The sequence below is a fragment of the Triticum aestivum genome, chromosome 6A (assembly GCF_018294505.1).
Source record: "Triticum aestivum cultivar Chinese Spring chromosome 6A, IWGSC CS RefSeq v2.1, whole genome shotgun sequence".
In the NCBI taxonomy this organism is placed as follows: Eukaryota; Viridiplantae; Streptophyta; class Magnoliopsida; order Poales; family Poaceae; genus Triticum; species Triticum aestivum.
In genome coordinates this window covers 172,104,475-172,113,954 of record NC_057809.1, presented here as the reverse complement: position 1 = coordinate 172,113,954, position 9,480 = coordinate 172,104,475, and positions in this window count along the sequence as shown.

The window sequence follows — 9,480 nt, the reverse complement described above, 5'->3', positions numbered from 1 at the left end:
CATGAAACTAACCCCGGACTGACATTGTTTTCAGCAGTACTACCATGGTGTTGTTTTTGTGCAGAAATAAAAGTTCACGGAATGAAACGAAACTTTGCGAGGATTTCTTATACTATAAACAAGAATTTCTGGAGCCAAGATCCACCGGAGGGGGCACCTGGGTGGGCACAACCCACCAGCCCCCCCTCCTGGCGCGCCCAGGTGGGTTGTCCCCACCTGGTGGCCCCGCAGACCCTGATTCCAACTCCATAAATACCTATTTTTCATATAAAAATCAGGGAGAAAGAATTATCATGATCCACAAGATGGAGCCGTCGTCACCTCCTGTTCTTCATCGGGAGGTCGGATCTAGAGTCTGTTTGGGGCTCCGGAGAGGGGGGTCTTCGTTCTTCATCATCACCACCCCTTCTCCATCGCCAATTCCATGATGCTCCCCACCAGAAGTGAGTAATTCCTTCGTAGGCTCGCTGGTCGGTGAGGAGTTGGATGAGATTCATCATGTAATCGAGTTAGTTTTGTTAGGGCTTGATCCCTAGTATCCACTATGTTCTAAGATTAATGTTGTTATGACTTTGCCATGCTTAATGCTTGTCACTTTGGGCCCGGGTTCCATGAACTCAGATCTGAACCGTTTATGTTATCACCATTATATCCATGTTCTAGATCCGATCTTGCAAGTTATAGTCACCTACTACGTGTTATGATCCGGCAACCCCGGAGTGACAATAGTCAGGACCACTCCTGGTGATGACCGTAGTTTGAGGAGTTCATGTATTCACTATGTGTTAATGCTTCGTTTCGGTTCTCTATTAAAAGGAGGACTTAATATCCCTTAGTTTCCAATAGGACCTCGCTGCCACGGGAGGGTAGGACAAAAGATGTCATGCAAGTTCTTTCCATAAGCACGTATGACTATTTACGGAATACATGCCTACATTATATTGACGAACTGGAGCTAGTGTCGTATCGACCTAGGTTAAAACTGTCTCATGATGAATATCATCCAACAAGTCACTGATCCAATGCCTATGAATTTATCTTATATTGTTCTTGCTAAGTTATTACTGATATCTTTGATGTTGCGCTTGTTACAAAACTACTGCTATCACTGCCGTTGTTGTTGCTACTATTATCAAAACTATCATACTACTTTGCTACTGATCACTTCGCTGCAGATAATTAATCTCCAGGTGTGGTTGAATTGACAACTCAGTTGCTAATACCTTCAAATATTCTTTGGCTCCCCTTGTGTCGAATCTATAAATTTGGGTTGAATACCCTACCCTCAAAAACTGTTGCGATCCCCTGTACTTGTGGGTTATCAGTGTCCGAATACTATCGTCCAATATATCAATCTTTACCTCTCGACCATTTCGAGACTCCTCGTCATATCCGTGATCTCATCCGGGACTCCGAACAATCTTCGGTCACCAAAACACATAACACATAATACAAATCGTCACCGAACGTTAAGCGTGCAGACCCTACGGGTTCGAGAACTATGTAGACATGACCGAGACACATCTCCGATCAATAACCAATAGTGGAACCTGGTTGCTCATATTGGTTCCTACATATTCTACAAAGATCTTTATCGGTCAAACCGCAATGACAACATACGTCATTCCCTTTGTCATCGGTATGTTACTTGCCCGAGATTCGATCTGTATCTTCATATCTAGTTCAATCTCGTTACCGGCAAGTCTCTTTACTCGTTCCATAATGCATCATCCCGCAACTAACTCATTAGTCACATTGCTTGCAAAGCTTATCGTGATGGGCATTACCGAGAGGGCCCAGAGATACCTCTTCGATACTCAGAGTGACAAATCCTAATCTCGATCTATGCCAACCCAACAAACACCTTCGGAGACACCTGTAGAGCATCTTCATAATCACCCAGTTACATTGTGACGTTTGATAGCACACAAGGTGTTCCTCCGGTATTCGGGAGTTGCATAATCTCATAGTCAAAGGAATATGTATAAGTCGTGAAGAAAGCAATAGCAATAAAACTTAACGATCATTATGCTAAGCTAACGGGTGGGTCTTGTCCATCACATCATTCTCCTAATGATGTGATCCCATTCATGAAATGACAACACATGTCTATGGTCAGGAAACTTAACCATCTTTGATTAACGAGCTAGTCAAGTAGAGGCATACTAGGGACACTCTGTTTTTTCTATGTATTCACACATGTATCAAGTTTCCGGATAATACAATTCTAGCATGAATAATAAACATTTATCATGATATAAGGAAATATAAATAACAACTTTATTATTGCCTCTAGGGCATATTTCCTTCAGGTTCCCCACCAGATGTGGTAGCTCCGCAGCCAACCGTGTCGCCAGGACCTTTTCAAAGATCTTGATTGCATCGTGGGCGAGGCTCATAGGCCGGTAGTCCTTGAGTTCAACCACCCCAACCACTTTAGGTAGGAGAAAAACGAGGGCCTTGTTGATTGCGGGCAAGCCACGCATGTCACCCCGAAAGAAGTGCTCCAATACCCGCATAAGGTCGTCCTTTATTATGTGCCATCATGAAGCACAGAATCGGCCCGTGAACCCGTCCGACGCCGGCACTTTGTCAAGTGGTATCCCCTTCACAATTTTCTTGACCTCCTCACAGGAGAAAGGGGCCTCAAGGTGTGCAAGATCACGTATGGGCGGGCCCAATGTATCCAAGTTCAGCGCGAAGGCCCAATGTAGGGCCGACCCAAATAGCCTCGAGTAGTAGTTGTCCACTGCCTCGGCATCTCTTCCTGGCCTGCCAGTACTTGCTCAATAGATTGCAAGGACATGATGGCATTGCGCCACTGCCGGTGACACGCCTGCCGGTGGAAGTACGTTGTGTTCGCCTCGCCCTTGTTGGGTTGCAGCATCCGTGATCGCAGGCGCACAACCATGCGTTGCAGCGACGTAAGCCCGAGCAGCTTCTACTTCAAAACTTTGTGCAGGCCATGCTCCCTCACTAAGAGCTCCCTGTTATCCATGCCTTGATCGAGCCTCGCAATGACCTCAAGGGCGATCAAGGTTTGCAACTTCATGTTGCCAATCCACCGGTCACTCCACCTTTGCAAAGCCTTGGAGGTGGCCCTCAGGTTGTTGTCCAGAGCCGTGAATGCATTCCCCATTCCAGGCACTGAGTGCCAAGCCATCTCAACGGTCTCGAAGAACCCCTCTGCCTTGGGCTAGAAGGCTTCGAAACGGAATTGTTTGCCCACCATAATATCCGCATTTAGGTCTAACGGGAGGGGTGTGGTCCAACACCGCCGACCCAAGGGCAGTGAGAAGGCACGTCAGGTGCAGATCCTCCCAGCAACTAGACACGAAGACATGGTCAATCTTCTCAGGAGTGGGGCGTTGTCACTCGTTCGACCATGTGAATCTCCTCCCGTTTAGGCATAGCTCCTTAAGTTCAAGGCGAGTGAGCCGCGCCTGGAACCTAGCCATCATTCTATGATTCACCGCATCGTTGCTCTTGTCTTCGGGGTTAACTAGGTGTAACACCCTTGATGCGACTATATCTCCCACGTGTCGAGGCACGACTTAGAGGCATAATCGCATTGAAGGCATATGTCGCAAATTAGGCAATCTTCACAACATCCCATGTAATATAAATAATAAAGGGGAGATAACATAGTTGGCTTACACTCGCCACGTCAAACAAGGTACAAAAATAACATTACATCATCCAAACACTCATGGCCCGACTACGGCGCCAAAATAAAAGATAACCCAACATGCGACACGGTCCCAATCACCCCCAACTAGCACCACTACTGATCATCAGGAAAGGAAACATAGTATCGTTGAGAGTCCTTGTCGAACTCCCACTTGAGCTCGAGCGCGTAACCTGGAGCGGAATCATCAAGCCCTGCATCTGGTGTCATAGTAATCTGTGAGCCACAAGGACTCGGCAATCTTGCACCCTTGCGATCAAGACTATTTAAGCTTATAGGTAAGGCAAGGTAAATATGTGGAGTTGCAGCAAGCGACTAGCAAATATGGTGGCTATCTTGTTCGCAAAAGAGAGCGAGAAGAGGAGGCAAAGCGCGAGCGAGAAACTAGAGAGCAACCTGCGCAAGCATTACTCCAACACTGTGTCCACTTCCCGGACTCCGCCGAGAAGAGGCCATCACGGTAACACACTCAGTTGATTCATTTTAATTAAGTTAAGGTTCAAGTTATCTACAACCGGACATTAACAAATTCCCATCTGCCCATAACCGCGGGCATGGTTTTCGAAAGTTCAAATCCCTGCAGGGGAGTCCCAACTTAGCCCATGACAAGCTCTCACGGTCAATGAAGGAATAGACCTCCTCCCGAGACGTTCCGATCAGACTCGATATCTCGGTTCTTCAAGATACTTCGACAGGTTAAAACTAATCCAGCAACACCGCCTGAATGTGCCGACAAAGCCCGATAGGAGCTGCACATATCTCTTTCTCAGGGCACACTCAGATTGTCCTAGGTACGGGTAGGGCAGCCCAGAGTTTCCCCTGGTGGCCACCGGCAGCTGACAGGTGGACCAACACTCAGAGGAGCACTGGCCCGGGGGGGTTTAAAATAAGATGACCCTCGGGCTCCGAAAACCCAAGGGAAAAAGAGGCTAGGAGGCAAATGGTAAAACCAAGGTTGGGCATGGCTGGAAAAGCTTTAATCAAGGTGAACTATCAAGGGGTTCCCATTATAACCCAACCGCGTAAGGAACGCAAAAATCCGGGAACATAACACCGATATGACGGAAACTAGGGCGGCAAGAGTGGAACAAAACACTAGGCGAGAGGCCAAGCCTTCCACCCTTTACCAAGTGTATAGATGCATTAAGATAACAAGATAATATAATGATATCCCAACAAGTAAATAAATGTTCCAACAAGGAACGGTCTCCAATCTTCACCTGTAACTAGCAACGCTATAAGAGAGGCTGAGCAAACCGGTAACATAGCCAATCAACGGTATGCTAGGACAAGGTGGGTTAGAGGTTTGACATGGTAATTTGGGAGGCTTGAAAGCAAGTGGTAGGCATCGTAGCATTGGCATAGCAAAAGAGCGAGCAATCTAGCATAGCAAAGATAGTAGTGATTTCGAGGGTATGATCATCTTGCCTGCAAAATGGTCAGAGTTGACTGGATCCTCGAAAGCAAACTCAACGGGCTCCTCGTTAGCGAACTCGTCTCCCGGATCTACCCAAACAAGACAAACAAGCAACAAGGACACAATCAACCACGTGCAAGGATCAAACAATATGATGCAAGGATGGTATGCTATGCGGGATGCGATGCGGGATGCATGTGCAAGATTTGACAAGGGATGCATGAACCTGGCCTCAACTTGGGAATCCAAGTGTGCCACTGGAAATATGAGATGAAATTGCTTGAAAACGATATAAAGAACGCCGGAATCGGAGTTACGGTTTGGAAATGGCAAGCAATTCAAATATGACACCGGTCTGCGATTTACAGCAAGTAGCCATCTAAATGCAAAGAGATGAACAAGCTACAGCACCCAAACATGACAACAAAATACATGGCAGGGATGCATTCATGATGCTTAACAAAAGTCTAGCACTGAGCTACGGCCAATTCATCCATTAACAGGTTCAAACAAGCATGGCAAAATTGCATATGGCAAACAGATTTCAGACTTAGTGAAATTAACACTTGTCTGGAATTTCAGATCAGGTAGCACACTTCGGAGCAACAAAACTACATGCTACAGGACCTGAACATGGCAAAGTAAAGCATGGCATGAAGCTACTCAAAGAGCTTAACAAAAGTCCCTTAGTGACCTTGAGCCAAACGGGATCAGAAAATACAATTGCAAGCATGTGAACATGGCAAAAACATAATCAATTCTCGGACTTAGTGAAAACTGGAGCATGCTGAAAACAGATATCAAGTAGGCATGTTTACGAGCTCGATGCACTCACTACGGAGCAAGTCATGATAATCTAAGCATACACCCATCAAGAAAACACAAAATGCAAGCTAGACATAGCAAGAACAATAACATAGCATGCACGGATTAACTACAACATCATCGGCAACATTGCTAACAAGTAGACAATCTGCCCAGATTCACGAAGTAGCAAAAATAGAGCTCGATTGACTCAAGCTAGGGTGCTCCATAATTTCAAACAAAGACATGGATGGATAGAGCACTACAAGATCAACAAAACATCCTTACTGATCATCCTCAAAAGAGGCACGGATCGCTAGGAAACAACATGAACATATGGCAACATGAGATAAACAGATCAAGGACTTAGTGGAAATGCTAAGTTCCTGAAATCAGCATTACCAAGTGCCTCACTTTGCAAGCTTGTGCTAGTCACCACACACATCACAAAACTACATGGGTTGCACCTCTGGAAAGATGGCAAAACCCTTAACAAAACATATGTAGAGCTCATGGGCATATCATGCACACAATAATCATGGCAAAAATGACAAAAATCTAAATGGAGTAGCAGATCTGACAAATATCTCAAGTAGCACTCTTCTAACAGCATTTCGGGCATAAAGATGAACTCAAATGAAAATGATGCAATGGAATGAAATGATGTACTCTCTGAGGCGAACATTTTGATATGCTATATGCCCAAAACGGAACTACGGATGCGGAGTTATAGCACGATGAACAGGAGCATATGGATCTGAGATTTTGAGGACTTAGAAGAAAAAAACCACCTCGCGGATTAGGGTTTACTGTTCACCCGCGAGATCCACTGTTCACCCACGATGGAATCAGAGGTCGCCGGTGAGGATCCCTACTCCGGCGAAGAGGAGGCGCCGCTCCGGCGCGGGGGAAGCCGGAGCCGGCGAGAGGAGGGACGGGACGGCGGCGGCGGCCGTCGGGCACGGCCCCGGCGCGGGTTGGCGGCGGCGGGCGATGCTCCGGTGGGGCGGCGCGGTCGCCGGTGAGGGTGCGGCGGCCGGCGGCGGCTCCGTGCGGTGGCGCGGGGTCGCCGGACGGCGGGAAGAAGGCGGCGGGGCGCGGTAGGCGGCTCGGCCCGGGCGGCGGCGGAGGAGGGCCCGCCTTGGGCCTCGCGGGCCGGCGGCGGAGGGAGGCCCCGCGTGGGACAGGTGGAGGCCCCTCACTGGTTGGACGCAGCGGCGCGGTGTGTCCGGCCCGGGACGGACATTGTCCGGCGCGGCGGATCTAGGATTTTAGGGTTTTGAAGAGGGGATCCGCGAATTGGAGGGGGTCTATTTATAGGCATAGAGAGAGCTAGGAGACTCCAAATGAGGTGCGGTTTTCGCCACGCGATCGTGATCGAACGCTCTAGATGATGGGGAAGGTTTTGGTGGGTTTTGGGCCAAATTGGAGGGGTGTTGGGCTGCAGCACACACGAGGCCTTATCGGTCCCTCGGTTAACCGTTGGAGTATCAAACGAAGTCCAAATGGTACGAAACTTGACAGGCGGTCTACCGGTAGTAAACCAAGGCCGCTTGGCAAGTCTCGGCCCATTCCGGAAATGTTTAATCCCCACACACGAAAGAAAGGTAGAAATGACCACCGGAGGAGAACGAAGCGCCGGAATGCAAAACGGACAACGGGGAAAAAGCTCGAATGCATGAGATGAACACGTATGCAAAAGCAATGCACATGATGACATGATATGAGATGCATGACAACGATAACAACACACAGAGACAAAGACCCGAACCCGAGAAAATAAAATAACTTAAAGCCGGAAACGGCAAGAGTTGGAAAACATATTGAGAAAGTTACATCCGGGGTGTTACACTAGGAGACTGAAATCTTCGGCTACCATCCAAGGGCCGATGTGCAAGTCCCTAACGTCAAGAAGTTCCTGCTTGTACTCCACTTTCTCCGCGTTGCCTTGTGGCCTGTACACACCGGTGAGCCACCATTCGGTCCCCTCGACCGGCTTCGCCAAAGCCATAAGCATGTTCGTAGTCCGGTGAGGGTTGGACACCGCCACCACTGTGACATCCCATACTATCAAGGTCCCACTGCGCGTGCCCACGGCTGGGAGGTAGAAGAAGCTCTTGAGTCTATTACCCAGGCAATGCCTAATGACTTTAGGGGATACAACTTCCAGTTTGGTCTCCTAGAAACACACGATGAACGGGCTCACGCTTGCTATGACTTGGAAGATCACGTTTCGCCTTGCCGGGGAGTTGAGCCCCTTAACATTCCACACCAGCAGCTTGTATGGTTGTGTCGCCATAGAAAAGGCCCACAAACCACCGACCCGGGCGCTCGGTGCCCCGCCTCCACCTCGGCCCCGTTGTCCTGCATCAGCAGGATAGAAGCATCCCAACCAAAAAGGGCCAAAATCGCAGCGATTTGGTCGTCCATCAACGGTCTGGAGAACAACTCCGCGTACATGAGAGTATCTCTAGCTCTAGGGTGTAAACAACACCGTGGAAGCCATCATGCAGGTCTCCTCTATCAACGGCAACACGTAGGTAAGTTCCGAGGGTTCATTCTTCCTCCAAAACCGTTTTCCCTCATGGAACGTAGCCCGTGCCACTGACGTAGTACAGTGCAGGCCAAGAAGGGACATGCACCCGAGGTGAGCAGAGCACGTACGCACGCACGCACCCATCGATGAGTCAGCGCACATACGCACGGCACGGTAAACGTAACGTAACACTCCCTGGGAGGGCGCCGGCCGCCGTCTGCTGGCCTCCCGTGTTTCTCACGTGTTCCGGTCATTTATTATTTATTTACTTATTATTGTTGCCGCAGGGGCCATGAGTCCATGACGCGTGCATATATAGGCCGGTTCGGGATCGCCGTAATAAAGCTGTGGATCTTAGCAGTGTTGCTCACACAAGCTGTGCTCCTTCCGCCGTCCGCCGTCCGCCGTCGAGATGAGCTCCACCCCTGACCCCGATGCTCCCAGCAGGTAACCAGCTCTGTACGTGCCCATGTATTGTGCCTTGTGCGTCTATGATGCGTGATTCGTGACGGGTTCTAGTTAACGTACGCAGGGAGGAGGAGAAGAGGAGGATCGCCTACTCGAGGGAGTCCATGCTCTCTGTTCGTGAGGCCTGCCGCGACAAGCTTCCCGCTGGCATCCACGCATGCAAGAGGGAGGTCGAGGCGGCATCACTCACGTGGGAGTCGGAACCGCGGGGTGGTGAGTACGGCCGGCGTCTCTTCTCCTCCCGGCAGTGCTGTGTTGTAATTTTAGAAACGCTCTTATATTTCTTTGCGAAGGGAGTACATGAGTACATCACTCTTCTTCTGCCTTAGATGGCCGCCTCATTCAAATTGTGTCTTTTTTTTCGAAGAAAATAGTTTGACAGGTTTGTTTTTTATGGAACAGCACGCCTGATTGGCGGTTCATGGAACTGCGCTTTTTTTCTTCATTTTTGGATTATGCGATTCAAACATTCCTCTGATGTAACAGGGTCGGAGCCACCTCGAACGCGTGTCGGAAGCAAATCGAAGAAGATAGACAAGATCTGCACCAGGTTTTTCAGGTTGGCAT